Here is a 27119-nt window from a genome sequence, read left to right as displayed (position 1 = left end):
CTGAGATCGTGCCACTGCACTCCAGCCTGGGCAACAGAGCAAGACTCCATCTCAAAAAAAAAAAAAAGAGGTTTAATTGACTCACAGTTCTGCAGGCTTCACAGGAAGCATGACTGGGAGGCCTCAGGAAACTTACAATCATGGTGGAAGGCAAAGCAGAAGCAAGCACCTTCTTCATATGGTGGCAGGAGAGAGAGAACGAGGGGGGAAGTGTCACACATTTTTAAATCATAAGATCTTCTGAGAATTCGCTTACTATCACGAGAACAGCATGTGGGAAATATGCCCCTGTGATCCAGTCACCTCCCACCAGGGGCCTCCGTCAACATTGGGAATTACAATTCAACACAAGATTTGGATGGGGATGCAGAGCCAAACCATATCAAAGAGTATGTCTGAAATAAAGGAGACCCCTTAGTATTACCATACCCTGTGATTAAGTAAATGGGAAACTCCAACAACCCAATCCAGGAAGGACTCTGAATGGCCCAGATCCTTCAGGAGTGAACATTTGGGTCACCCAACCGGGTTAAGAACCATGACTAGCTGAAGTGTTTGGTGAAAGCAAAGGGAATACAAAATGGATAGGATAAGATGGCAGTTATAAATACCAGCTATCACCAGCTGGCCAGTTACAGAAATGGGAACTGTAATTGTCATATTTCCTCCCCACTTGTTAAGAATATGTTTGTGTATATATACACATATATTAAGCAAATATCTGTTTTCTTTCCTCTCTTGTTCTTTGATTATGTAACTTCAGGCTTATCAACTTTATACCAATATTTAAGTATTGCTTATTTTTGTTTAACAAAATAATTGTGTTATTGTTCATCATGGCATCTAAGTTATAGACACCAGGAGAAGGGTAAACATCATTCAAGAACTTTACCTTCTCTTCCAGGGATGGTATTAGTGTGTTCCTCATTGTGCAAAGGATAGTCATGTCATTTTAGGTGGAATTATGACCTTATTATTGTCTTTGATTGGAAATTATAATCTAATGAGATGCATACAGATGGCAAGTTGATAAGGGGTGGACTATACTTAACCATCATTAATTTGAGATGTCAACCTGACCAGATTGAGGGATGCCTGTAGGGCTGATGAAGCATTGTTTCTAGGTGTGTCTGTGAAGGTGTTTCTAGTGGACTGAAAGAGGAAGACCTGCCCTCAATATGGGCAGGAACAACCCAATTGACTGGGGACCTAGCTGGAATAGTAAGAAAAGAATTGGCTCTCTCTACTCTTTCTCTCCCTTAAGGAGCAGGATGCTTTTTCTTTTCCGGCCTTTGGCCATCCAACTCCAGCTTCTTCAGCTTTTGGACTCTGGAACTTGAGGCAGTGGCCTCTTGGGGGCTCTCGGGCCTGACTAGGGGCTGCACTGTTGGCTTCCCTGGTTCAGGGGCTTCAGACTTGGACTGGGACTGAGACATGCTACCAGCTTCTCTAGTTCTGCAGTTTGCAGTTGGCCTATCTGCCTCTATGATTGTGTGAGCCAATTCCCCCTAATAAATCCTCTCCCATATATCCTATTGGTTCTGTCTTTCTGGAGAACCCTGACTAATATACATCTCAATACATTTTTTGTTCCTATCCAAACTACACAAATATGAACTCACAAGACATTAAGTAACTTGAATGCTGACCCAGCAAGATAATGCCATAACCTAGGTCTTCAAGCATTAATTCAATCATCTTCTCTATTGTACCACACAACCCTTCTCTTTCTAAAAATCCCACAGTGGTTCACTGTGGCTTAGCACATCAAATTTAGATGTTTCTGCTCAGTCTTTTCACCCTCCTATCTCTCCATCATTTTTAGCATTGACTAAAGGTTCTCTTTGCTCCCCAAGCTCACCTGATGGTCATCTCTTCATTCTTTCCTTTTTATGGCAAGGCATACAAATGTTCTCCTGCCTCTTTCTATGTATTCATGTCTCCTTTCTTTCCTTGGAAACTCAAGTCAGACCTCACCTTCTCCAGGAAGCGCACCCAAACCAGTACCATTTCACTCGTCCCACTCTGACCATTCCCCCACTCAGTATTTCAGCAGTGTTTGTATCCTCTTTGTGTGGTGCCAGGTTTACACTGACAGAAGCATAGTGGGCACTGAATAAAGATTTGTTGAGTGATGAATAAATGAATAAGTGGATTCTGTTCATTCAGTCTCTGAGCCTTCTCTCAAATGTGTCCTTCTTCCCTGTTCCTACTGTTATGGCCCCAGATAAGGATCTCATCATTTCTAGCATGGACCATCAAAATAGTCTCCTATGAGCCTCCTCTCCCTTCCACGGTCCCTCTATTCAGACTCCACAAGACCACCTGAGTTAACTTTCTGAAAGAAATCTGATCATGTCTTCTATTCTTCATGATTCTCCAGTGCCTTTGTGATAGTCAAAAGCTCTTACCATGACATCCAAGGCTCTTCACAATTAAGTCTCAAACATTCTCCTGTCTCCATTACTTTCCACTACTGATATATTCATGTTCGAGTTAACTTTTGAAGCACAGGGTGTTTACTTGCACTTCTGAGCCTTGTTAATGCTGCTCCTTTTGCCAGGGGCATCGTCCTGTCTTCTCTACCTGATGAACTTTTGCTTATGTTTTGGGGCCTTCCACAAATGTTACCACCACAACCTGAATGTCTACCTTGCCCAACCTCAGAGCTAGCCCTGCCCTCCCCCGGAATTGCCCTGGTTTTAGTCAGCCCACACTGAGCAGAGTGCATTGTAACTGCTAGTTGGTCAGTCTTGCTTCTTACTCTGCAAGCCTCCTGAAAGCAGGACAAAGTGTTCCTGTCTTTTACATCCACAGCCCCATTCAAGTACTTAGCTCCTAAGATGCCCTCAATGTTGCTGAATGTGTGAACAAAGCATCTTGTTCACACCATGTTAATTTATATCCACTTGGAATCATGCACTTTTAGAACAGAAAGAGATATTAGAAAATATCTTTCCTAACTCGCTCACTTTGAAAATGAAAAAGCTTTAACCCACAAGAATTTAAGTGACTTGCTCAAGGTCATAAAGAGTCAGGGAGGGGCACTGAGGCCTGGTCATCTGATTCATACCATCTTTTGCTTTATCATCCACAGAAAGTCATGATATAAAAAGATGGAGTAAGCACCTCAAGGGTTAAAAAAAAGAATATCTTCTTTCTTTCGCATTGTCCTATACTAGGGGCTAGATACCCTCATTTGAATTCAATAAGTGTGGCTGACTGAATGACATTGACAGACCTGCTGCTCTGCACTGCAGTTGTGCAGTTGCCTCTTGATATCATTTTGAAGTGCGTTGTAGTGAGCCAATTCGGTTGGCTTGAAATTTTAAAAATTCCTCAGATTCCTTGATTTTCTCAAAACTTGTCTTAGGATTGTGTACATTGAAAGAGTTCAGTTAAATAATTACAGACATTGGCTTTTAATACCCAAGATCAAATTACAAAGTTCCTAACTTATGCAGTTAACCTAGACTAGTATCAACGTCTAGCACTTCCTTTCAGACTTCTGTCTCACAATATAATGCCAAGGATAATTTGTACATCTTAGATGGGAAAAGTCAAAGAAAGATGATAATAGTGATCATCACAGTAATAGCAGACTGACAGACATGCAAAGGAACTGACACTATCAGTCAATGGGAAAATAGGGCACTCAGATTCTTCTATTTTTAAATCTTCCACAACAATCTGACACAAAAGAAAATGCTCCTTTTCAGGGAAAAAAAATGGATGAGCTCCTGCTTTACTCTTTTAGCTTTGCAAGGCGACGTGCCCTTTGAGTTCATCACTCCTTCCTGTCTGATGCCGCCATCAGCATCAGTTCACATTCTTCTACAACCGAGAGTGTGTCTGAAAAGGTTCCAGAAATTTGCTTCAAGAAAATACACAACAAAGATTTTTCAATCATTTCCCAAAGAAAGGGAAATGGCCACGTTAGAGAGATTTAGTGGCTTTTAACAGTACATTCATGCACTAATGTATGCACAGCCTATAAGCGAGGAGGTTATCTTTATGTCGCTGCTAATACACTCCATTTCCACTCCTTTGTCCTGCTTATAGTTAAAACAGGCTTCAGTAGTCACATTACTGTCATTTTGTGCTATCTGAAAGTTAAATCATAATGAGCTTTGAGATTGTTAGTTGTTTCTCTCTTGTTTCTGCAGAAACGCAGGCTTCTTTTTCATTTGGGAGAATGTGAGCCTCCAGGTTTCTATGATTGCCTCTCACGCCTTCTCTCTTCTTTTATTCTCTTCTCTTCTTTGGCTTAAAAAGCAAACTCATTACCAAACCAAATGTATAAGCCTCCCACACAGAATCTGGGGGAGAAAGACATCCCATTTAATTCAGAGGAGCCATTTCAGAGGCTAGCTGTGATCTACAACTTCGCTGGCTTGTGGGACACATCAAGTGTACCCCAACTGAATGCAAGACTGTCTCTTCAGGGACTGCTCTGTCATCTGTACAAAGTTACTGACATGGAAAAGCAGCTACTTCTAGAGAGGCCATGAAGTACCCCACTCACCGTTTATAATTTAAAAATTAAAATAAAAATACTGATAATGATAATAACACTTACATAAGCACCTAATGTGTGCCAGGCACTTGTCAAAGTACCTTACATGTATTACCTCATTTAATCCTCAAAACAACCATATGAAGTTGGTGTTATCATTATCTTTATTTTACAGATGAGGAAAGTGAGGCTCAGAAAAGTTAGTAATCTGCCCAAGACCACACAGCTAACAAGTGGCAGATGCAGACTAAATTTCAAATACTCCTGGTTCTATTTTCTGTTCTTTACTACCACTATGCTATGCTGCCTCAAATTAAAGGACAAACGTATTAATATTCTTCTTGCCAAAAGTATCATAGAATATATTTTGAAATGCAGAATCTTAAAACAGATAAAAATAATAAGAGCAAATATTTATTAAGGGCTTACTATGTGCCAAGATGCATAACTTATAGCAAACTTACAGGTGGATATTATTACTCTTCATTCTTCTGGTGAGGAAACAGGTTATGCATTGTAGCTTGCCCCAAATCACAGAGTTAGGAATTAAACTCGTACAGCCTGACTCCTAAGTCACCTTGGTATGCTTCTTCTTCATCTTCCTGCCATAAATATGAGGAAAATGAGGCACAGAGAAGCGTAACATGTTATATAATACAATAACCTGATCTAATTGTTTTCAAAGATCATTTTCTGAAAGCTCAGTCTAGGTCTACTGAATCTCAGTCATGTGCTTTTCTCACTGTAACTTCTCCACCTATGTTCTGTATAAGTGAATTTTCCCTCCCACTCCCAGCCCCCAATCATCCAGGACACCTGAAATCATTCCTGGTTCCTTTGTGCCACCCTAGAGCCAACTTTTTATTAGGTCCTATTGAGTCTACCACAAAACACTCCTGAATCTGTACCTTCTACCTATCGATAAAGTCCAAACTCCCCAACATAGCCACTGAAGGCCCTTCACAATCTTATCTCAACCTTTGCTAGTCTCTCAACACCACCACAACTGACCCATCACACATCACACATCACCCAACACACACACACACACACAATGTACATTACACTGCAGTCATGCTAAGTACATGGAGATTTTGCAAACACTGTTCTTTCTGCAGGCAATCCTCTTTTCTGAACTTTATGTTTTGTAAACACCTATACAAAGTTTGAAGTCTTCATTTGCTTACCCAGGCAGAATTATTCACTGCTTCTTAGGACTCTCATGTTACTTTATAGTGTTTATTACATTGTATTGCCATTTCTTGTCAGACTACAAATTCTGGCAAGAACTTTTTCTTAAATTTCTTTGCATTTCTATAACCTGACCCCATGCCAGCTTCATACTAAAGGTTCAACAACTAAAAGTTGAATTAAATTGAACTTCTCTCACACAACCACTGACCCTATTGATCTAGTTCTTTGCTACTCAGAGTGGGAACCAATAGTGGACTCTATGTGACTCCAATTTGGGAATTGCTTTAAATGAATCTCTGTCTGTTTAGTCATCATTTGCAATAACCTGGAACTTGTTTTTCTTTCTCACCAAACTAATACAACTGAGATGAACTCTATCTAAAGATAGAGTTAGTTATCTAAAATTTGTGAGACTTCACAGAGACACAAAATTTTGCAATCAGGTATTTCTTTAGGCTTGTCCAACATGGAGAACACTACCTTAATGTAACTTCTCTCCTCTCAGTATAAAACAAAATGTCATGGAAAACCAGAGTTAGACTGAAGAGTATAAAGCAAACACTAAAAGCTCTTTTCCAACAATTACAATAGAAATAGAAATACTGCAAGTTAAGTTTAAATTAGCCTTGGAATTCCAAGTAAATTAATATATACACAAAAAATATACAGAGCATATTTCCTTATCAGTTTCCAGACACTAAAGATGAATAGCAGAAAGAGTTGATAGTGTTTCACATTTAGAGCTGCTAAGGACCTAAAAACATTTTAAAATTAGTTTTTCTTCCCAATTCTGGGTGGCAGGACCATATGGCTACCCATTTATTTTTAAAATGAAGAGAATAAGGCACAGAGGGTTAAATGATTTGCTGAAATTACCCAAACTACCACCTTCTGGCAGTAAAAATAGTAGTAATCATTTATATAGGGCTTCCTGTGTGACAGGCAAAATGCTATCCATTTATATTAATTATCTCAGTTAGTCCACATTGGCACCATGCGGTAGATGCTATCCTATTTTCTCAATTGTAATGTGCTAATTTTTTTTTAACATTTTAACATCTCTAATATTGGTGAATATTACAATCAATGTCATGTTATAGTTTGATTGGCAGCATTTTTTTTCTTCCTTAGTTGCACATAAAATAATGGTGGCACTCCAGATTCAAGGAAATACAATATAAGCCACATTTTTGCAGATGAGGAAAGTGCAGCTTGACAAAGTAAAGTATCTGTCCAAGGTTGTACATTTGGTGAGTGTAAGAGCCCCAGGATTTGAACTCAGGTAGTTGAAGCCCATACACTTAACTATCTGCAAACCATGTTCCACAGGTATTCCCATTCACAGCATGTGAGTTGACACTGTCGTAGTCAATGGTCTATGCTGGCCCTAGAAAGCAGCAGTCTCGGCTGGGCATGGTGGCTCTTGCATGTAATCCCAGCACTTTGGGAGGCCAAGGTGGGTGGATCACCTGAGGTCAGGAGTTTAAGACCAGCCTGGCCAACATGGTGAAACCCTGTCTCTACTAAAAATACAAAAATTAGCCGGGTGTGGTGGTGGGCTCCTGTAATCCCAATTACTTGGGAGGCTGAGGCAGGAGAATTGCTTGAACCTGGGAGGCGGAAGTTGCAGTGAGCTGAGACGCCACTACACTCCAGCCTGGGCAACAGAGTGAGACTCTGTCTCCAAAAAAAAAAAAAAAAAAAAAAGAAAGCAGCAGTCTCTTTAATTGTCAGGGTCGCTGGGAAGAGTGATGAATAATGAATGAATGAAAAAAAGAGTTTCTCTTAACAGGTGGCCTTTGACATCTTTGCGTCTCTTGTAGTAATAGAAAGCATCCACAAGTAGAAGAGGCATATGGACAGTTCTTGTTCCTTAGGCTTAGGTTAGGTAACACCATCTTCCAGGAGGTACCATGGAGTCACACCCTCAGTTTCATCCCCAAATTCTGCATGTCCCTCTTGCAAAGGGAGCCAAGCAAGAATCCACCTCTGATTAGATCATCACCTTCTGTGAAAGTACTCCATTTCCTAACATAGAGCTAGACTTATCTCTAAACTGTGAAAACCCTTCTAAGACCACAAGAAAGTTTCCATTATTGGTTGTTTTAGAAAACAAACTTGTCAAGGTCTAAACATACGGCAATAACAAAATGGATATGTATTTTTTCTATTAACAAGAGTCAGAATGCAGTTGTATATAGGAATTGGAATGTGTTAGCTGCTAGGAGAGAGAAGCCGTTGTGATTCCTGCAGCCGTGTGACTAATTAGGTTTTCTTTTGTGAAGGAATTAGTTTGTATTGATTCATTTATGTCTGATGTAACTCAGCAGTTCTACCCCTGCCCGGGAAGCCTGCCCAGACTGGTAAGTGATAAGACGCTGGCAGAGCAGCTCAGCCGGCTCAGTGGGGCTATGTGAACCTCTTGGCTGAAGAAGTGTGCAGGGCCAGGATGACCATATCACCCTGGCTAGTCTCCATTCCCTGATCAAACATAGGCCAACCATATGAACTATCTCTGCTGGCTGAATACAGAAAGGGCTTCATCATCCCAGTGACCACCACCCTACCCTTGGGCAGTTATGATTTCATATAAGTAAGGATCCATATTGATTAAGATTCTTTGGTTGCAAACAATAGACTCTGACTCTAGCTAATTTGAACAATAAAAAGTACATTTTGGGAAGGACATAGGACAGTTCACAAATATTAAAGAAAAGTTGAACTTTAGACCTTCCAGCAGCCAGAAATAAGGGCAGCTTGGGCCATCTCAATAGCAGAACTACTGGATAGTCAGTTCAGGCTACTTCTCCAAACACTCTCCATCCTTGGGTCAATCAGCTTGAGATTTAAATTCCGGAAGAGAGTATCTGATTGCCCTGGGTGTGTGTGTGCATCAAGAAAGGACATAATAATTCAACAGGAAGTCTCACCAAGAGTTGCTTGCAATGTGGGAGGAGTAGTTGTTACTAGCAGGAGGGAAGGATTCAAGGCAGACAAAAACAGTAGACATTCACTATAGAGTCCCAAACCAAGAGTTCTACAACAGCAGTGGGAGGGCAGAGTGTGTGCCTTTCCAGGAGGGACACCTGGGAAGTTCCTGGGTTCTGGAGGCTATTCAACACTGGAAGAGAATCCGTGTGAGCAAGTGAGTACCCAGGAATGGGAGAGACTCAGAAATCAGACATACAGAGTAGAACTGGAAGACAAGAACACTGGACAGGGTGACAAATTTCACCTTAGCCAGAATCATCTTAAATATTTCTTGCTGTTGTGGCAGCCTATCCACAACCTGATTCAGCCAACCTTGTACCTCCAGAGAAAGAGAGAAAGTGGGATGTGAGCTGTGTGGGAGTTGGATAATGGAAAATAATAGCAAGTCTTGCCAATGACAAGAAATAGAAAGCTAAAACAACTAGCTCTGCCTCTGGAGAGCATGTGGGCTCATGGCCAAACAGGGCAGGAAGTATCCTTGGGAGCCTCTGCTTGTGCACCAGTGCATGTGCACACAGCACACACACACACACACACACACACACACACACACACGTGCCACCCTGGGGTAAAACCAGGAAATAGACGCTATTATCTTCAGTTTCTCCCTACCTCATTTCAGGGATTTAGTTTAGAGTCCTTGACTTTCAAACTCTCCTCCCCCACAATTTTTTTATACATTCACGAACTGATTCACATGTATTATTATGCCTTTGCATTTTGAGACCTATTATCTTTTGTTCCAACTGCGTAATTTTTTTTTTTTCCAAAACACAGTAAAAAGAGCATTTCATTTGGTGTCCAGAGACTTGGGTTTATCAAATCTAGGCCGGACATTCACCTCTGGACTGGTCCCCTTCTCACTATTCACTACTGCAGGGTGACATGCATGGTAAGGAGCTGATGTCCATTCATTGCTCCCTCTCCTTGGCCATTCCCCTCCCCTAGGCCCAGTACTCTTTCCAAGATGCTCTTCCTTATAGCTGAATTGTACTCATATTTCAGGTCCAGCCTAAGTGAAAGCAGTGTGGCATAGAGGAAAGTTGCCTTACTTCAAATCAAAAGGCTTGGACAAATTATTTCTCTGAGTCTCTGTTTCACTATCCATAAAATAGAGATAATCATACCTCCCTTTCAAAAAACAAATGTGAAATAGTTGATGTAGAAAGAAATGCCCACAGTAGGCACCTGATAGCTATTATCATTTATTATCCTTTCTGCAAAGCCTTCCCTGACCAACCATTTTCACAGTGATCTCTCCTTTCTCTCCATTCCCTTGGTGCAAATTCTCTGTATTATTTAAGTAGTCATCATTTGCTCTGGGCTACTAAAATGTTACCTTTCTTCTAACACCTGTATCAAAATATTTCACTAATGTATATTTTAAAAGTTTATTTGACAATGTGTGACCCAGGGTGCTCCTTTTCCAGAAAATGTCCTGCAAACTCCCTAATCATTATTAAGTTTAATTAGGGATTAAACTCCCTAATCATTATTAAGCCCTAGTAACATGAGTAAGATGTTCAAAAGGGTCATTTTGAGTAAGAGGTTTATAACTTTACCCTAAAAACTCTGAATTTTTGCTCTTTTTCCTTTTCAAGTTAGCCCACAAATATTCTTCATTCAGATTTTCTCTTCATTTATGAACCTTGGAATAAGCACTTATTTCCTTAACTGCATAGTCAGTTGCCTCTCTTTTCCTGCCTGCACCATGCACAGATTGGCAGTCCTGTGTCGTAGTTGTGCATGTCACTCTCCACGTTTCAGTTAGGGTCAGCATTGGTATTTGTTAACTGGGAAAAGCATGGAAGTGGCTGAAAATAAAAGCCCAGGTTTATAAGAAATCCTGCCCACTTTTCCCTTTTCACACCTCCCAGGGCACCATGGCCCTCTAAGGAGTTACTGAAGGAGCCATTTCATCAAAAGTCTAGCAACAGCTGCTTCATTTGAGTGAAAAAGCAGAGAGAGCGAGGACATTTAGAACCCTAACATCAATCCATCGAGTTCAAGCCAGAGACACAATCTGGCTTTCATGGAGAAGATGAAAGTATATGGTTGATGGCTTCCCTGGGTGGGGTGGAAGTGAAGCCTGAAGGCTATTTCTGCTGAGTGTGCTTATTGTCAGGTGTCTGGAAACAAATCCCCAAAAATTGAGCAAGATCAAAGGACTCATCAAAGGACCATTCATCAAAGCTGGAACTCCATGCAGTGTCTGCTAGAAATCATGTCCCCTATCCACACCCAAGAAAATCTGCACAGGTGGAGACAGATTTCACCCCTGTTTATTGGTGTAAATCAAATAATATGCAAAAGGAAGAGGGGAAAAAAAGATAAAAGTCAGAACAACCAATGTCTCCAAGAGGTTTCAGACCTTTTGAGACTCATAGGAAAAATGCTTACCTTCTTCCTTCTTTTCCTAGGAAGACTCTAGCTAGCACCAAAAATAGGCTTATGGTTCTTACTATTTATAAAAGATAGCACCTTGAATGTTAGCTATAATATTACACAATGTACAATTAGATCCAGTCTCTATCCTGTGAGCTCACATTCAGAAGCAATAAACCACTGAGATATAAATGAAAGACACAAAGGCCCTTAGGACCAAATATGTGCTAGTCATTTTACATATGTTTTCTCATCTAACATTTTCTCCTACTGGGCTGTAGAAGCGTGGTGAGCTTTGCTTCCAACAGGGTACCTTGAGTGTAATAGGTACTCTAAGAATTGGAAGAAGAGAAGTTTAACTTCAGTGAATGTCAGATGAAAACAGAGGGAGCTTGCCCTGATTACAGATGACAGGCAGATAGGCAGAAAAATACCAGAGGCTACATCTACGATGAAGTACAAAACCATGACTGGCACACAAACTTCCCACCGCATTTTCTTGAGAAGTAGAATGCATGCTATGAAGGTTCAGGTTGGCTACAGATTCACAGCTAATTTTGTATTGGAATTATCAATTCATGATCTTTCTCTATGTGGTCTCCAAGGCAAAGTGACAAGTGGAAGAGGAACAATGGATGAAATGTTTCTCTCAAGACAGAACTTGGTGAGACAAAGATGATGATTTTTATAGACTCAAGGTTATGAGTCCAGATACATTTTTCAGTAAAGACAAATTAGAAGGCAAAGTTGGACATTGCCAAACATTGTGATGCCTTTGCCAGACAAGTATTGTCTTAATTTTAAAAGCATTTGAGAAATGTGGTAAGGACATCTACAGTAGTTTCCTGGTATTTTTCCTAGAATAAAATTAAATGTTGTAGAATTTGAAAGAAACAAAAGCCATACAGCCTAATTAAGTTTTCAAGTGAGAACTGAGTTCTCTCAACTGAAATCTTTTCATTAAGAAACTGGATCCTCATTTTTCATAATTTTGGGGTCTTGGCTACAATTAGTCTTACTTTTCCTAGTTGGTTTCAGGCAGTTTTCCAGGAAGTAACACCTGAATGCAAAATTAGGATGAGATCTTGCTGGGAGGGCAGTCACACCAGGAAGACTGTACCAGGGAGTAATCCCACCAGGAAATAAATCCACATACTTCAGTGACACGATCAGAAATGTTCTCAACAGACTTGCTACACAGCCACCACCAGGGGTGGAGTGGGGGGTTGTCACTGCCTGACAGGCACAGAGCTTTTACTTTGGTTTCTTAGGAAAATAGTACATGCCCTTTCTGCTTCCTACTGAGAGTGAATTATTCTTGCCTGGGCTCAAGCAGAGAGAGGCTGACTGGGTTGGGAGCACTCAGCTACAGCCTATTAAACTGAAGTTGCCTTTAATGTTGGTTAATGACAAGGAAAACCCTGTGTTTCCATCTATCTATATAGCCAAACTCAGATACAGGAGGAAGTTTGTGCAGAAAAATGCTTTCATTTTACAAATTTCAATATTTTCCCAATTTATCATCTATAAACGCTTGAAAACATGAGATAAATGTAAAAATTTGACGTGGAAAAAATATTAAATCTGTATTCTATGCGAGTTCAAGCGTATGCACACATGTTCACATACCCACAAACAAAATAACTTTCCTGGAGGTCAAACTATGAGCAGCATTGTTAGGCAAAGGAGGCAACATACCTTTCCTCCTACTTTATATCATTATCACTGGCTTTAGCCTTTATGTAGCACGGCACTTTTGGCTGCTCTTTAGAACCATATCTGTCATCTGGCCCTCAGAAATAATTTGCTTTTGGAGGTCAAACCAGAGAATGTCAGTTTGCAAATGAGACCACAGAGAGGTTAGGTTATTTGCCCAACATCTCAAATCAAGAAACAATATATGAGTACATATCTTTTAAGCAAGAACTGAGAATAAATTATGTAACCATCATATTCCCAGCCCCAGCTGTTAACCAGCTAAGTCATATCTCCCAGAAATTTTTTCTGGCCAATTCTATAGCAATTTCATTACTCATTTTGCATCTTTTTCTTTATTCACTATTGTAATCAGCCCCAGGTGCTTCTAACATGAATTTTCTGACATGAAATAATATTGATATGAAAGACTGCATACTTGGAATTATCCCTATATTGGTCATATGAAGCCTAATTTTGTGTTTATTTGTTTTAATATTCAAAGGTCATATCCATATCTTAATTGTCCAAGTCAACTGATCTAATTATAATGTCATATTTTTAATGTTTGTTTAATTATTTTCAATAAGAATTGATCATCATGTGTATCCTTGTCACACAGTTTTGAAACAGGCAAAGGAACAATTTCAACTTCTAATAATTTAGTAGTTGGCCTTTAATGGAAAAGTACAGAAAAAGACAAGCAAACTCAACATAAGTGCCATGATTTGTCAACTGTAAAGCATCATAAAAATGTATGTTCTTGTTGATGATGAGGTAATGATAACAATGATTATGAAGAAGAAGGGAAGAAGAAACAGTTGTATCTACAGAGAAGCACCAAGCTTCACTATGGTGTTTAATTATTAACTACATAGACAATTAGTCTTGACTAATCTCAAATTGTTTTTGAAAATGTTAGGGGTATAACATGTCTGGAAGCCTGGGTTGGAAGTCTAAGCTCCTAACTGAAATAAGCTGACCACATAGCATGTACTTTTTTGCAGTGACAGGAACTCAGTCACTTACCTATTCTTTGATCCTGGAACTTACCAAATGGCAGAAAGACTCAGAGTGTCATGAAATCTAACTGGAAATAACCTGGGACTACTTGTTCTTTTTTTGCATAGGATGCAGAAAGCACCTGGTTCCTTTTCAAAATCAGAATAGCCAATAACCTACAGTGATTTAACCTGGTATAAAATGTGAGACTTTTGAACTCAGATTTAATTCATCAAAGATTTCCTATCTGGAATTCTACAGCAATCAATAAAATAAGTACTAACTTAATGTCCCTCAGGCCTAGACAATCGGGTACAAATTAAACAATAAGCTACAAATAACTAACTCTGGTTTCTTTGTGCTATTCCCATGAGTATCTGTACAGATAGCCTAAGTTGTCCCATAAGTGGCCTACGAAGAGTACTTTCACCCCATTCTGATGTCTTCCTTTCTGGTGCAACACCCATCCCACCATTGCCTTCAAGTATTTGTTTCCTTAACTCAGGCTGTAGCCTCCCACTCCATCGCCCTCCCCATCCCACCCCCACTCCCGCCCAGCATCTTTGTTACCTAACTCAAGTCAGTGACTCTAAATAACTGGCTGACTAACTGATCAACCAGCCACTCCTAGACATGAGTAAGGCTGTGCAGTGTGGTAAAAGGGCCACAGACTCTGGAGCCAGACTCTGCAGGGGTCCAAATCTCAGCTTGGCCAGTTTCCAGCTACTTGACTTCAGACAAGTTACTTAACCTCTTTTTGTCTCAGCTTCTTATTCTGTAAAACTGATATAATAAAATTGCCCTCTCATGAGACTGTTGTTAAGGACTGAATTTGTGAATATATGTAAAGTGTGTGGAGTGCAGCAGTACCTAAAATATACAGTAAGCACTGTACAAGTCGAAGATCTTTTCATTAATAAGGGCAAGGGTTGAAAAACCTTGCTGATGTCCCATTTTCTGAAAAAATTCCTGCATCCCTTTGGATAGGCAGGCAGCTCTCTAGATACCTGTGACCCCTGACAACTCTCTGGCCCTCCTTACACACAACAGATAGGACCACAGCCACCAGGCTCTCTAGTCCCTGGACTCTGTCCTTCTAGCTATCACTCACATACCTCCCAATGAATCCCTCTGGCCACCACCACTCACGAATGGCCCTAGAATAAAGATTTGAATACAATTTTATAGGGCAGTGAAGAAAGAAAGATTGCTAATATTAGTAGAGAACTAAAGCAAGTCCTCTTGTCCATCTCCTGTCTGAATGAATATTCCAGAGAATAAATATCCTAGAACTCGACTCAGTCTTTGCCCAGAAATGCTTTCCCTTCCACATCATCTGTTGTGTTATTCTGCACAGATGTTCTGCCCCTCTCCTCCTCATTGGCAGAAACACCCATCCAGCTCTTCTCTAGCCAAACTCTGTGGTTTACTTTGAGGATGGGTTCCGACTATCCCCATTAAGGCTTTTTACCTCTCTGAAAAGCCCTAAACAAGCCCACTTTCCCCCTAACATTTCCTGCAGGTAGAAATTTAAAGCCCTGTAGAATTGGGGAGCAGCAGAGGGGAGCAGCAGAGGCCAGCAGAGAAATTATCCTGGGCAAGTTGGATTCACCTTCCACCCCAAAGGCATCCCTCTCTCCTTAAATTTCTGACCAGCCTGTTTCTGAAGATGTGCCAACACATTTGTTGCTTACGCTCTTTTCGCAGAAAAAAACAGAAGGAAGATTGTGGCAGGAACAATAAACATGACAGGCCCAGTTTGAAAACTAACTTCAGGGTAACACTTTTTTAAAAAAATAGCAAAGATTGGAGAGCAGATACCAGCATGCAAAGTGTTTGTCATTTCCTATTTTTAAAAGTTAGACCCAGTGGCTGGGCCTGGTGGCTCACACCTGTAATCCCAGCATTTGGGAGGCTGATGAGGGTGGATCATGAGGTCGGGAGTTCAAGACCAGCCTGACCAACACGGTGAAACCCTGTCTCTACTAAAAATACAAAAATTAGCTGGGCATGGTGGCACGCACCTGTAATCCCAGCTACTCAGGAGGCTGAAGCAGGAGAATCGCTTGAACCCAGGAGGCAGAGATTGCAGAAAGCAGAGATTGTGCCACTGCACTCTAGCCTGGGCAATAGAGTGAGACTCTGTCTCAAACACACACACACACACACACACACGTATAATAAGGCAGGGTGCGGTGGCTCACTCCTGTAATCCCAGCACTTTGGGAGGTTGAGGCGGGCAGATCACCTGAGGTCAGGTGTTCGAGACCAGCCTGGCCAACGTGGTGAAACCCTGCCTCTACTAAAAATACAGAAATTAGCCAGGCATGGCAGCGAGCACCTGTAATCCCAGCTACTAGGGAGGTTGAGGCAGGAGAATTGCTTGAACCCAGGAGGCGGAGGTTGCAGTGAGTTGAGATCATGCCATTACACTCCAGCCTGGGTAGTAAGAATAAAACTCCGTCTCAAAAAAAAAAAAGGTTAATAACAGTTCATAAGGCCTTGTATTATACCAACTACCTATCCTAAAATACGTGTGTTCTACCATGAGGAGGAAGTAAAAAATATGTGTGTTTGAAAAGGAGCTCTTGAGACCCTTCAGGATCCTCAAAGTCTCTCATTATATATTTTTTAGTTTTGTGACTTTGTAGCAATTATAGCTTTAAAAATAATATAAACATATCTGGATCACAGTCTTCTAAAATCTTAAAATCCACTAAAGATTGCAAATTGTATAAAAACAGTTCCTTCTTTAACAAAAAGTATGGAAAAATATATAAAATAAACTCTAGGCTAACAGATGCAGATAAGCAAATGGAAGCCAAAATAGAAGTATCTTTGAATTTGTTCTCTCAAAAATTTTATGACAATTCTCCAGTTTTTTAGACAATGTAACTTTCTCAAGCCTTATTCAGAATTTTTTGGGAAAGATGCTGTCCCACTCACACCCAATTTAGGTGATTCTCATAAGAGTAGTTTCCAAGGTGCCATCTTTTCATCTCATTAGACTTAACTGAGTCTAGTAACCCAGGGTTCAACAGTAGCTCCACCTCTAATTGACCTTGTAATTTCTCTGAGATTCCATTTCCCACTTGTAAAATGGAGATGATGATTCAAAATACACCTTTCTAAACTCTAAAGTAATATTTTCTTTCTAAGACAATTTACTGTTCCCAGGGGCATGTATAGCCTGAAAAGGTTACAGGGACAAATACTCAACTAACTTTTTGTATTTACTCCTTCAAACTATTTTACTGAAAGAAGCATCCCTCTCTTCTGCTTGAGTTCTTAGAAATAATGGAAGGTTCTTACTGATTTGTGTGGGAAGGGGAACAGGTATTCCCACACACAATTTTTAGTAGGGCTAAAAAGTAGGCCAATCAAAAGAGAGACTTTTGGGTTATAAACTAAATTAAGATCCAGAACAAACAGGAAGATGATCATTTCTTTCATCACAACTTCCATCATAAACATCTTCTCCTTCATTCATGGATGGACTCTACTGTTTGTTCAATGAATATTGACAATCCCAGGCATTGTTCTTGGCCCCTGACATTCAGAAGTGACAAAATCAATGCCCTGCTCTCATGGAGCTTAAGTTCTAGTAGTGGGAGGGGGTGGGAACAGACAATAAATAAACATGTTAAGAGGTGCTAAGTCATACAAAGAAAAATAAAGCAGGCATTGGGAGTACAGCAGGATGGAGGTGGGGGAGGCTGCTATGTTAGACAGCGTGGTTGTTAGGCCTTTCTCATTAGGCAACGTTTCAGCTGAGGCTTGAACAGAGAGAGGCAGCAAGTCAGTCAGATATGTGTGGGCAGCATATCCCAAGCAGAGGGAACAGTCATGCAATCTTGGAGGCTAGAAGGTGCTTGGTATGTTCTGGAAAGAGTCAAGAGGTCAATGTGCCTGGAGCAGGGGCAGCAAATGGGACAGTGATGGCCACGAGGCCAAGGCGGTGGCAGACAGCCAGATGGCGTGGAGACTTGCAGGCCACGGTAAGAATGTGTGGGTTTTGCATTTTACTCAGAGTGAAAAGAGAAGAGATTATGGATTTTTGTGCAGAGAGGCAACATGATTTGATTTGTAATTTTTAAAAATTTATCTGTGGAGTATATATTGGGGGAGAGGAGCAAGGGTAGAAGCAGGGAGAACTATTAGGAGGCTATTATACTAGTCCAGTGAGGGACGATGATGGTTGGAATTACCATGGCAGCAGTGGAAGTGGCAGAAGTGAGAATTCTGATTATATTGTAAAGATGCTGTCTACGGGGTTTGCTAGTGGACTGGGTGTGCAGCAAGAGAGAAAAGACGGGACAACGAGAACTACATCAACTAGGAGAGTGAGAATGGTGATGTCATTCCCAAGAAGGGGAAGCCTACAAGAGGAGTTAGTTTGGCAGAAGGGAAAATAATCAAGATTTGTTTTAGACATGGTAAGTTTGAGCTGCCGGTTAGAAATCTAAGTGGAGATGTTGAGGTCATTTAATATGTAAGATTCAATTTCCCCACCTGTAAAAAGTTCAAGAGAAAGATTTGGACTGGAGATAGAAATCATTAGGGAAAAGACTGAATGTGCAAGGTTGCTGGACTTAGCAAATAAAAATATAGGACTAAAAATTTATTGGTTGTTTATCTGAAATTCAAATTAAACCGTGAATCCTGTAGTTTATCTGTCAGTCCCATGGGTGAGGCTGGCTGAGATCACATAGAAAATTAGTGTGGATAGAGGGCCCAAGAATTGAGCCCTGGGGCACTACAATGTTAAAAGATCAGAAGGAAGAGGAGGAAGTAGAAAAGGGAAATCAGAAACCACAATGTTCTAGGAACCAAGAGAAGAAATTGTTATAAGAAGGAAGGAGAGATCAGCTATGCCAGATTCAACTAACAGCATTATAGATTTGATAAAATGGGGGTGGCAAGGGAGAAGGAAAGTTTGACTGGAATGGGTTTGAGAAAAAAATGGGAAGAGAGAAACTAGCAAGAACAAGGACAGACACATTTATAGGGCAGTAGCTGCAGGGTGATTTGGGGTCAAAATAGATGAGGCTTTTTGAGATAGTGGTCAGCAGCTGGGGCAGGTGACTGAAATGGTGTCTTGTCCCCATAGTGGCCATGGACCAAGAAGTTGATACTCTCCTAATACACGAACACGGAACTTCAGCATCCAGGTAAGTGTGGAAGAGCCACACTGGGTCCCGGACCAAGAGTGTCCAAGATGTTCACAGTACATCAAGTTTGACTTTATCCCCCAGAAAGCACTACTGCCTCTGTGGTGGAAAGTGCTTCTGCATAGGTCCCTTGCCTAAAGATATTTGGTGAACCCTCTATGGCTAAGCCCAAAGGTTACTATTTCCTGTGACTCTCAAAAAATCAGAGAAGTTGGAAACAATGGTTTATTGTCTTTTTAGTAATCAGAGACCTTGTTTCTAAATACAAATAGCCATTGTGAAACTGAAATTACTTATTTCTACTGCTCAGATACTTAGGGCATCAAAGAGTCAACAACAGGTCCTAGGAATATTCTTGCAGTATTCAGTGGCATGAACAGAGGATCTGACCCAGATGAAGGGGGCAGCTGGTGGAGAATGGAGGTCCAACAAGAGGTAATCAGCAGCAGGACTGGCAACCATTTGCAGGGCAACCAGGTGCTTCCATGAATCATGGGAACAGAAACTCCAGCAGCATGGGATAAGAGGCCGCAATGAGTCTGGTAACCTGCACTGACACACTCAATTTGGCACAATGCACCTGCACCCTGTATCCTCATAGAAAATGAATCCTATCAGTGCTGAGAACACAATTCAAAATTTTGGAGAAGTAGAAGTGTCAGAGTCCTTAGGCAGTACGTATGTATTTTATTACTGGTTTAACAGCATCACTTTTAAGAATGTGTAGGTTATCTTTCTGATACTTTCTTGGGAGTGGGAAAGTCTCAGCTATACTGCTGCTGAACTAACTTTATCTGTATCAAAGTTATATAATTTCCTAAGTTTACTAGAAGATGGTGGCCCATCAATGTGCATTTTCCTAATTATTTCACAGAAACCTGATAATAGCTCCTGTTTCTGCTTCGTGTTGGAGTCTATTCAGTTTTAAATATAACGATTAACAAGGTTTGCTTTAGCTTGTTTTATAGAATGTCTGTTGACTGTGTCACTAATTTGGGTCTTTGTACAAATGTTTTATACTTCACCAAGGGAAACAATCCAACTTCATGTTTTGTACCTTTTCACATAATATTTCCCCTTATTAAAATGACTATATAAGTTTGTTTATAAAGCTTTCGACCAACACCTATATTAAAAAATTATTAAAAGATGGAATTTTGCAATATGTTTTTAGCTGGTGGTAATGATCAAGTAAGGAGAGAGGAACTGACCATGCAGGAAAGAGAATGTGAAATTGTTGAAGTGTTGTCCTTGAGTAAGTGAAGTTGGGGGATGTGCAGAATCCAGTAAACAAGTTGAAGGATTCTCCTTCTGAGGCACAGGGATAGTTCACCCACTGCAAGAACAGTAGAAGCTGGTTTGTGGATACAGACGCAGCTAGATTACGGGTTCTGGTGGTGACAGCAAGTGAAATTTCTCTTCTGATTGCTTGTAAACTCTTAGTGAAATAAGAAATTAGGTCATGAGGCAAAAGTGAAGAGTAGGGAGGGATGTTAGAGGTTGGAGGGAAGAGAAGGCAGCATGAGATGTGGTCTAGGAGGGAGGGAGGGTATGAATTGTCTAGGGAGATGCTGTAAAATTGCCTGGCTGCATGATCCACTTGAGGTTTGTGGTAATGAACTCAGAATAGGATGATAGAAATAGAAAGGAGCAAGAGAACTGAAGACGTGAGTGAAAAAATTACTCTGATAGTGGGCTATAGAATCTAAGCTTATGCTATGGTCTGAATGTCTGTGTCCCACCAGAATTTGTATGTTGATACCTAATCCCCGATGTGCTGGTGCTAAGAAGTGGGACTTTTGGAAGGGGACTAGGTCATGAGGGTGGAGCCCCTGTGATTGGGATTAATGCCCTTATGAAAGTGGTCTGAGGGAGCTGTTTGCCCCTTGTAGATGGTGCCCTCTTGCTGTGAGAATGCAGCAGAGAGCCCTCACTAGACTCTGAGTCTGCTGGTACCTCCAGCCTCCAGAACTGTGAGCAGTAAGTTTCTGTTGGCTATACATTACCCAGTCTAAGGTATTTTGTGATAGCAGCCTGAATAGAATAAGATAGCCTATTAAGGAGGGAAGTAAAGACAGGAGGGGAGGAAATGATGAGTGCAAAGGTGATAGGGACAAGGATCCAGGAGTTGTTGGAATCAGAGTACTAGAGGGAATGCGCCGGAAAAATAGGAGATGGTGGTAGAAAATCCAGATGTTTTAAATTGATATAATATGGGGGTAGGGGAGCATTTCCATAAACACTTTAATGACTTGCCATTATTTCTAAGACTGAATAAAAATCAATTGGATGTTGCCTAAGAATCCTGCACAAACGGTAATGAGCATGTTTCAAAAATCTCCCCCTCCTCCCTCCCTTCCTTTCTCTCCCCCTTTTTCTCCCCAACTCTATACAGCCCCCATTCCATTGAGCCTTTTCCTCTCTCTGTTCCTCTCTCCTTTCTCTCTTATAATTTTGAAAAGGAATATAACTGCTCAAATTTGAGTTTAACTGAAACAGACGGAAACCAATGCCTGATGAAAGAGCATCTCTCCATAGTACTGAAGATGTAGAAGAAAAAAAAAAAAAAACATAAAAAGAGCATGTTGCTGATAGAAGCTGAGCGAAAGAACACAAGAAATAGTTGTCTCTGACATTTAAGCAAGATTGATGCTAGGTATTTTTAGATTTATGTGACTGATAAATAATACAAGATTCCCTGTAGAGGACAAATCCAAGTGAAAAACAACTGACAAGAAGAGAGGTATGTGGTTAGTAATCTCAACAGGAAAGCTGAGCTATCCTGAAATTCAAGACATAAAATGTCTATTTTTTACCTAGAATATTGTACCCTTGGCAATTAAATTGTTTTCCAATTGCCTCATCTCACTTTCTCTGAAAAGCCAATAATGGATTTAAATCTCTATCCAGGTAAACTGAGGTCCTACCTATTAGGGAAGAAAACTTTAATTCACTTTTTAGAAAGGGTTAATCTTGGAATATTCCTTCATTTAGAAAATTTTTCTGCTTTTCAAAACATTTCTTTCTCATTCAAACATTTCTGCAAAATTCTTCTCCACATCTGGCATTTCCAAGCAGGGGAGTATTTCTTAGAGAAGGGTTGTAGAGATTGCTGTCCTTTTCCCCAAGAGTGAGCTGATTTCAAAAACGAAAAAAAAAAGGCATTCATTTTTTTGTTTCTTTCTTTTTTTTTTTTTTAAATGAGGGAGAACACAAAGGAAACATCAGGTGAGACAATCTGGAGACATGAAGCTGCCTGAAACATCTGGGGCACTACAAAAAGAAAAATTTCTTTCCAACTTTTAGGTTCAGAGGGTACATGTGCGGGTTTGTTACATGGGTAAATTGCATGTTGAGGGTGTCTGGTACACACATTATTTCATCGCCCAGGCAATAAGCATAGTACCCACCCCACCCTGGCCCACCAGCCCCACTACCTAGGCGCAGAGTCACATCCACTCATCCTTCCACCAACAGTCCAGGTCACACAACAGCAGTCAGTGTAACAGACTACCACATAAACACTCAGTCTTACAATCACCTGTGGGTTTTTGGTTCCATTCAACTTGGGTTTTTAACTTTACAGGGTCAGTTCTGCTTCACCCCTGCTTTTGTATGGCGTTCCATCTGGGGAGATTTCACCCCCTGTTCCAGTCCTGAGGCCTCCTAACCCTGACATTGTGATACACTCCACAGAGATCTGTTTCTTACATTATTATTATTGGAAATAATTATTGTAATATTATTATGTAATAAATTTATAAGAAAAGAAAATCCCAACAGGATTCATTTTTACACAAAAATTGAACATTTTGACATTTGCATTTAATAGAAGAAATGCAAATAGTTGTAAATGTATACAAAGATGTTCCCCATCACTAGAATGCATTCATTTAGTTCATATAGTGCTTATTATATGTCAAGCACTGTTCTAAGCACCAGGCATCTTTCTAAGTCTTTGCAAATGTTATCTCCATTAATCCCAATAATAATCCTATGTGGCAGGTGGTATTATTTTTCCCATTTTTGATGGGAAAGATGAAACTGAAGCACAGAGAAGTTATATAATTTGTGAAGACCACACAGTATGCAACTAGTACACTGCACAGCCAGGTAATTGGACTCTAGGTCCATGTTATTAGATAATATGCCATGCAGTCTTGCCAGGAAAAAGCAAATTCAAACATGATACCATTTTCTACCATCAGGTTGGCAAAAAAATTAAATATTGGTAACATCAAGTGCCAGTAAGGATGGGGGCAAATAAACACATATTCACTCATATATTGTTGTAGCATTTTTTGAAGGTAATCTTGCAGTATGCACTAAAACTTACAGTACACAAAACCCTCTGCACAACACTCCACTTTGGGTACTCTAGCCTAAAAGAATAAAAGCATCAGTAGAAAAGCCATAATGAAAATGCAGCATTGTTTGTGGTGATGACAAAACTGGAAATAAGTGTCTATCACAGGAGTTATGGTTGAATAAATTAAGTTACATTCATATTATGGAATAGTATTCAGCTGTTACATGAGTTTAATCTGCATCTCTTGATCCAGAGAAAGTTGCAGTACTGTGTACAATACAATGTCACTTCTTTTTTTGGTGAATTTTTTTAGCCTATCTGACAGTTACCTGAGGAATTAGGATAGAGCAGAGGAGAGAATTACCATCTATATATGTTTATGAATTGTTTGACTTTTTATATAAGCTCATATTGCCTTTACAATTTAAACATCTAATTAAGTTAAAAATAATTATAAATGTAAACATAATAACCAGCCTAGAAAATATGCTTTAGATCTTCAGCTTCACGTGGAAAATTATATAAACAATATAGCTTTTCAAATCAAGTGGGAAAGACTCAGATTTATATTTATAGATACCTCTTACACATAGGCATTGCAACTTACAGTTTTCAGCAATTACAGCATAAACATTAATTTTCTTTAATGGGCATTTCTGGAAACAGAAAGCAAGAAGGAATAATTTGTTCATTCTTTGTCTAATAGTGTAACTAGCCAAAGGAGAGTAATATCACTTCTAAAATCAGTGTATGCTCTACATACAGTGTATGCTCTAGACACAGTCTCTGTGTCTATTCCTTCCGTTTCACACTCAAGGATAGAGAGAAGCCATGTTTACGAAGAAAGTGGAGGGGCTGGTGATATTGAAAAGTTTAAAAAACCCCTCCTTTGATAAAAGGGGAATCAGATACACATTTCCCTGGCTTTAAGTCCCTCTTTCTATGCTCTACATTGTATGAAAAGCTCAAAGAGCTAAAGCTGAAATCTGAACTAGTGGCTGAAAATGTTGAGGAATGCAACAGGGGTGACAAACAGAAATCTGCCAGCATCATTTGATTTCCGGTTGTGTTAACCACAGGCCCTTCCTAGTCTGGTGAAATTTAAAGTGCTGCTGCCATCTTCAGGAGTTCCCTATTGTCATATTTAAGAACAGTTACAAGTAAGTTGTGTACAGCCTCAAAACCCTCTGTAGGAGTTCAGAACCTCAGCTAGAAAACAGACACTCCAAGTGACTGCTAAAATGAAGGAAGCTTAAGATTGTTACCTGTAAGGCAGCTTTTAGTGTGTGTGTTTAATGTTTTAATGTTATGAAATGGTATGTTTCTCCCTTTGAGAGGTAATATGAATTAGGAGTTAGGGTCCAAAAAAGGACATGACTAAGAAGTGAGCCAAGACTTTAAAACATGATGGGGAGGAGGGTTAATTTATAACACTATAACATTTTGGATGCACCTACTGGCTTTGAAGCCCTATTCAGTCAATCTCCCTGAGGACCACATGCTCGATTTCTACGGACAACATTAAGCTTAGAGAATATTTTGTCAAAAGGAATCTGTGAGCTTCCGTTTTTATATTATTTACTGAGTGGTTTGTTTAATTCTCAGCCTATCTTCTCAGGTTGTTTGAGTTACAGATAATTGATAGGAAAGGCCAAATTGTCCAACAGTACTCTCAGAATGAAGCTCTACTCCTTTCCCAAAAGTAATTCGACTTCATCACTTAGTGAAGAAAAATTAATGAAGTCCTAAGATGAAAACAGGGCCATCACACTATTTTTCTTCATGATGATTAGAGATGCTGATACCCACAAATGGTCGCGGAAGTCCGTGAGAATGTGTGTCTCCCTGGTGGCCCTCAGGGAGGCAGTTGTCCGATCTTCAGGCCATGATACTTCAAGGTCATCGGCAAATGCTCTTTTGAGACACTGAAGTTTTCATACAGCTCACTTCACGTTCTTTTTTATTTACTCATCATTTTAAGTAATCAAGTTCTCATAGCAAGTTGTAATGTACTTTATAGAGCCCATTTTTGCTGCTGGTTTACATTATTAAAGCAAAGAGTAAAATTCCTTTAAAGTCACCTTTAGAAAAATTTCACATCATTTTAGGAGATATCCAAGTTTCCTTTCATCACAAATGTAATCATTAAAAAGTGAATATGGAATGAGAGGATTATAATATGTATCTAGCGCCATGATAGATATATCATCAGCATGGCATTTCAGAAACTTTGCTGTATATAGAATATTGCTTGTGTCTTCTGAAATATTCCCATAGAGTTATTCATTTCTTCAACAAAGACTCTCTAAGGGCCTTTTAATATACTAGGTATTCTGCTAGGCACTTCTTATATGTTATGTCTGCATTCTTTATGATGATTCTTTAAAGATCATGATCTCTCATCTAGCAGATAAGAAAACTGAGATACAGCTAGTATAAGTGATAGGCACATGTCACATAGAATTGGAACCCAAGTGTGCCTTGCTCTTGTGCCTATACTGTCTGCACAATAGCATCACCAAAGACAATAAAGAGTTTTCTTCCTGAGCTCTTTCTTATCTACTATGATTATGAAACAGTCATTCAATGAATAGTTGACTGTTTGCTATAGTCAAGGCATTTTGAATATTATTAATATAGCACTTAGAGAGGAAAAAATAAGTCAAGCCTAAAATTAGACTCTCAAACAAGCAGTAGTTATAAAAATGGAAAGTATGACTCAAAGCATATTGAGCTATTTGTGCTCACTGCCACTGGGGGCATTGCTGACTTATAAGTGGAAGAACAGGTGAATAGATTGCACACTGAAGAAATTCCATAATGTGAGTGTAATTTTAAAGCCATCCACAACACTACATAGGAAAAAATATTAGGTAAAAACCTAAGACATACAGTAATGCATTTCGCCACAATACGGCAGGGGACAAGCTATAGATTAGGATTTTTATTTCTATATTCCTTTGTATCCCTATTACATCTGACCACTCAAACCTTGAAATGGGTAAACAAATGAACCCTTGCAAAATTTACCCCACCTTGTTTTATGTGTAATGTTATTACTATTTCTGGATTTCAGCACCTATAGCATTAATTCAATGTTAGGACAAATCTGAATCTGGCCGTGTTCAATTTCATTGCACTTGCTACTCTGTCTGTTCTTCCTACTGAGTTCTAAATGGCCCCAGACTCAGAAGCTGAACAGTGAAGCCACCATCTCAGCCCAATGCCTTCAGAAGTCTCTGGTGCCACTACACAGCTACTTACAGCTTAATGAACCACTGTTGAGTGTGCTGCTAAATAAGGTTGCAAAGAGCGAACCATTTCTAACAGCATCAGCCTTTCACTTGAGGAAAGGGGTGCTTCTCATTATTTACCAGACTTTAGCTGAAGGATAAAAACACACCAAAACTTTCACATTTGGGCAAACCAGCAACTCTTCAGGGAACAGATCTATGTCTTTGCATGCTGATCTGATTTTCTCCTCTAGTGGTCATCATTAATATTAATGCCAAATTGGAAGGTGAGACATTGGGGTCCTCAGGCAGAAAGTCAGCACAAAAGACTGAATGTGAATAAGCCAGGATGGATGGGCCAGACTTAGTACTACTAATGATAAAAAACTGTACACTGCTCAGGTGCTTTTTGAGGAGCTCAAACACTACCCAGACTCAGACTAAAAGCAGTGAAATCAGCAGTCCTATAATAACATTACGTATTATGAATGTAATGTAAAAATGAAAAGTTGGGGAAATTATTTGGATTTTTGCCAAGGGATAGATTCCATACTCAAGGGGCCCCTCTACCCTAGAACTGCTAAGGACATTTGTCTGAGACTCTTACTAGAAACTGCCCCAGA

At 39.9% G+C, this 27119-nt stretch overlaps 1 protein-coding gene and 1 long non-coding RNA gene across 3 annotated transcripts in view; one reads left to right on the top strand and one right to left on the bottom strand.

Moving 5' to 3' along the window:
• The window catches only part of LOC108582037, a 139746-nt gene that overhangs the window by 3967 nt on the left and 108660 nt on the right, over positions 1–27119 (bottom strand). For both annotated transcript variants that reach the window (XM_031669123.1, XM_031669126.1), the window contains one exon: positions 4981–5118. The gene's annotated coding sequence lies outside the window, so the exon portion shown is untranslated. The remainder of the gene's footprint in view (positions 1–4980; positions 5119–27119) is intronic.
• Positions 17555–27119, top strand: part of LOC116275937 — a 39882-nt gene continuing 30317 nt past the window's right edge. Inside the window, exons 1-2 of the long non-coding RNA XR_004185392.1 lie at positions 17555–17781; positions 18894–18954. This is a non-coding gene — a long non-coding RNA (uncharacterized LOC116275937). The remainder of the gene's footprint in view (positions 17782–18893; positions 18955–27119) is intronic.

Source organism: Papio anubis, chromosome 7, assembly GCF_008728515.1.
Source record: "Papio anubis isolate 15944 chromosome 7, Panubis1.0, whole genome shotgun sequence".
NCBI lineage: Eukaryota > Metazoa > Chordata > Mammalia > Primates > Cercopithecidae > Papio > Papio anubis.
The sequence above is the reverse complement of the archived record's forward strand: the minus strand, read 5'-3'. Positions and strand labels throughout refer to the sequence as shown.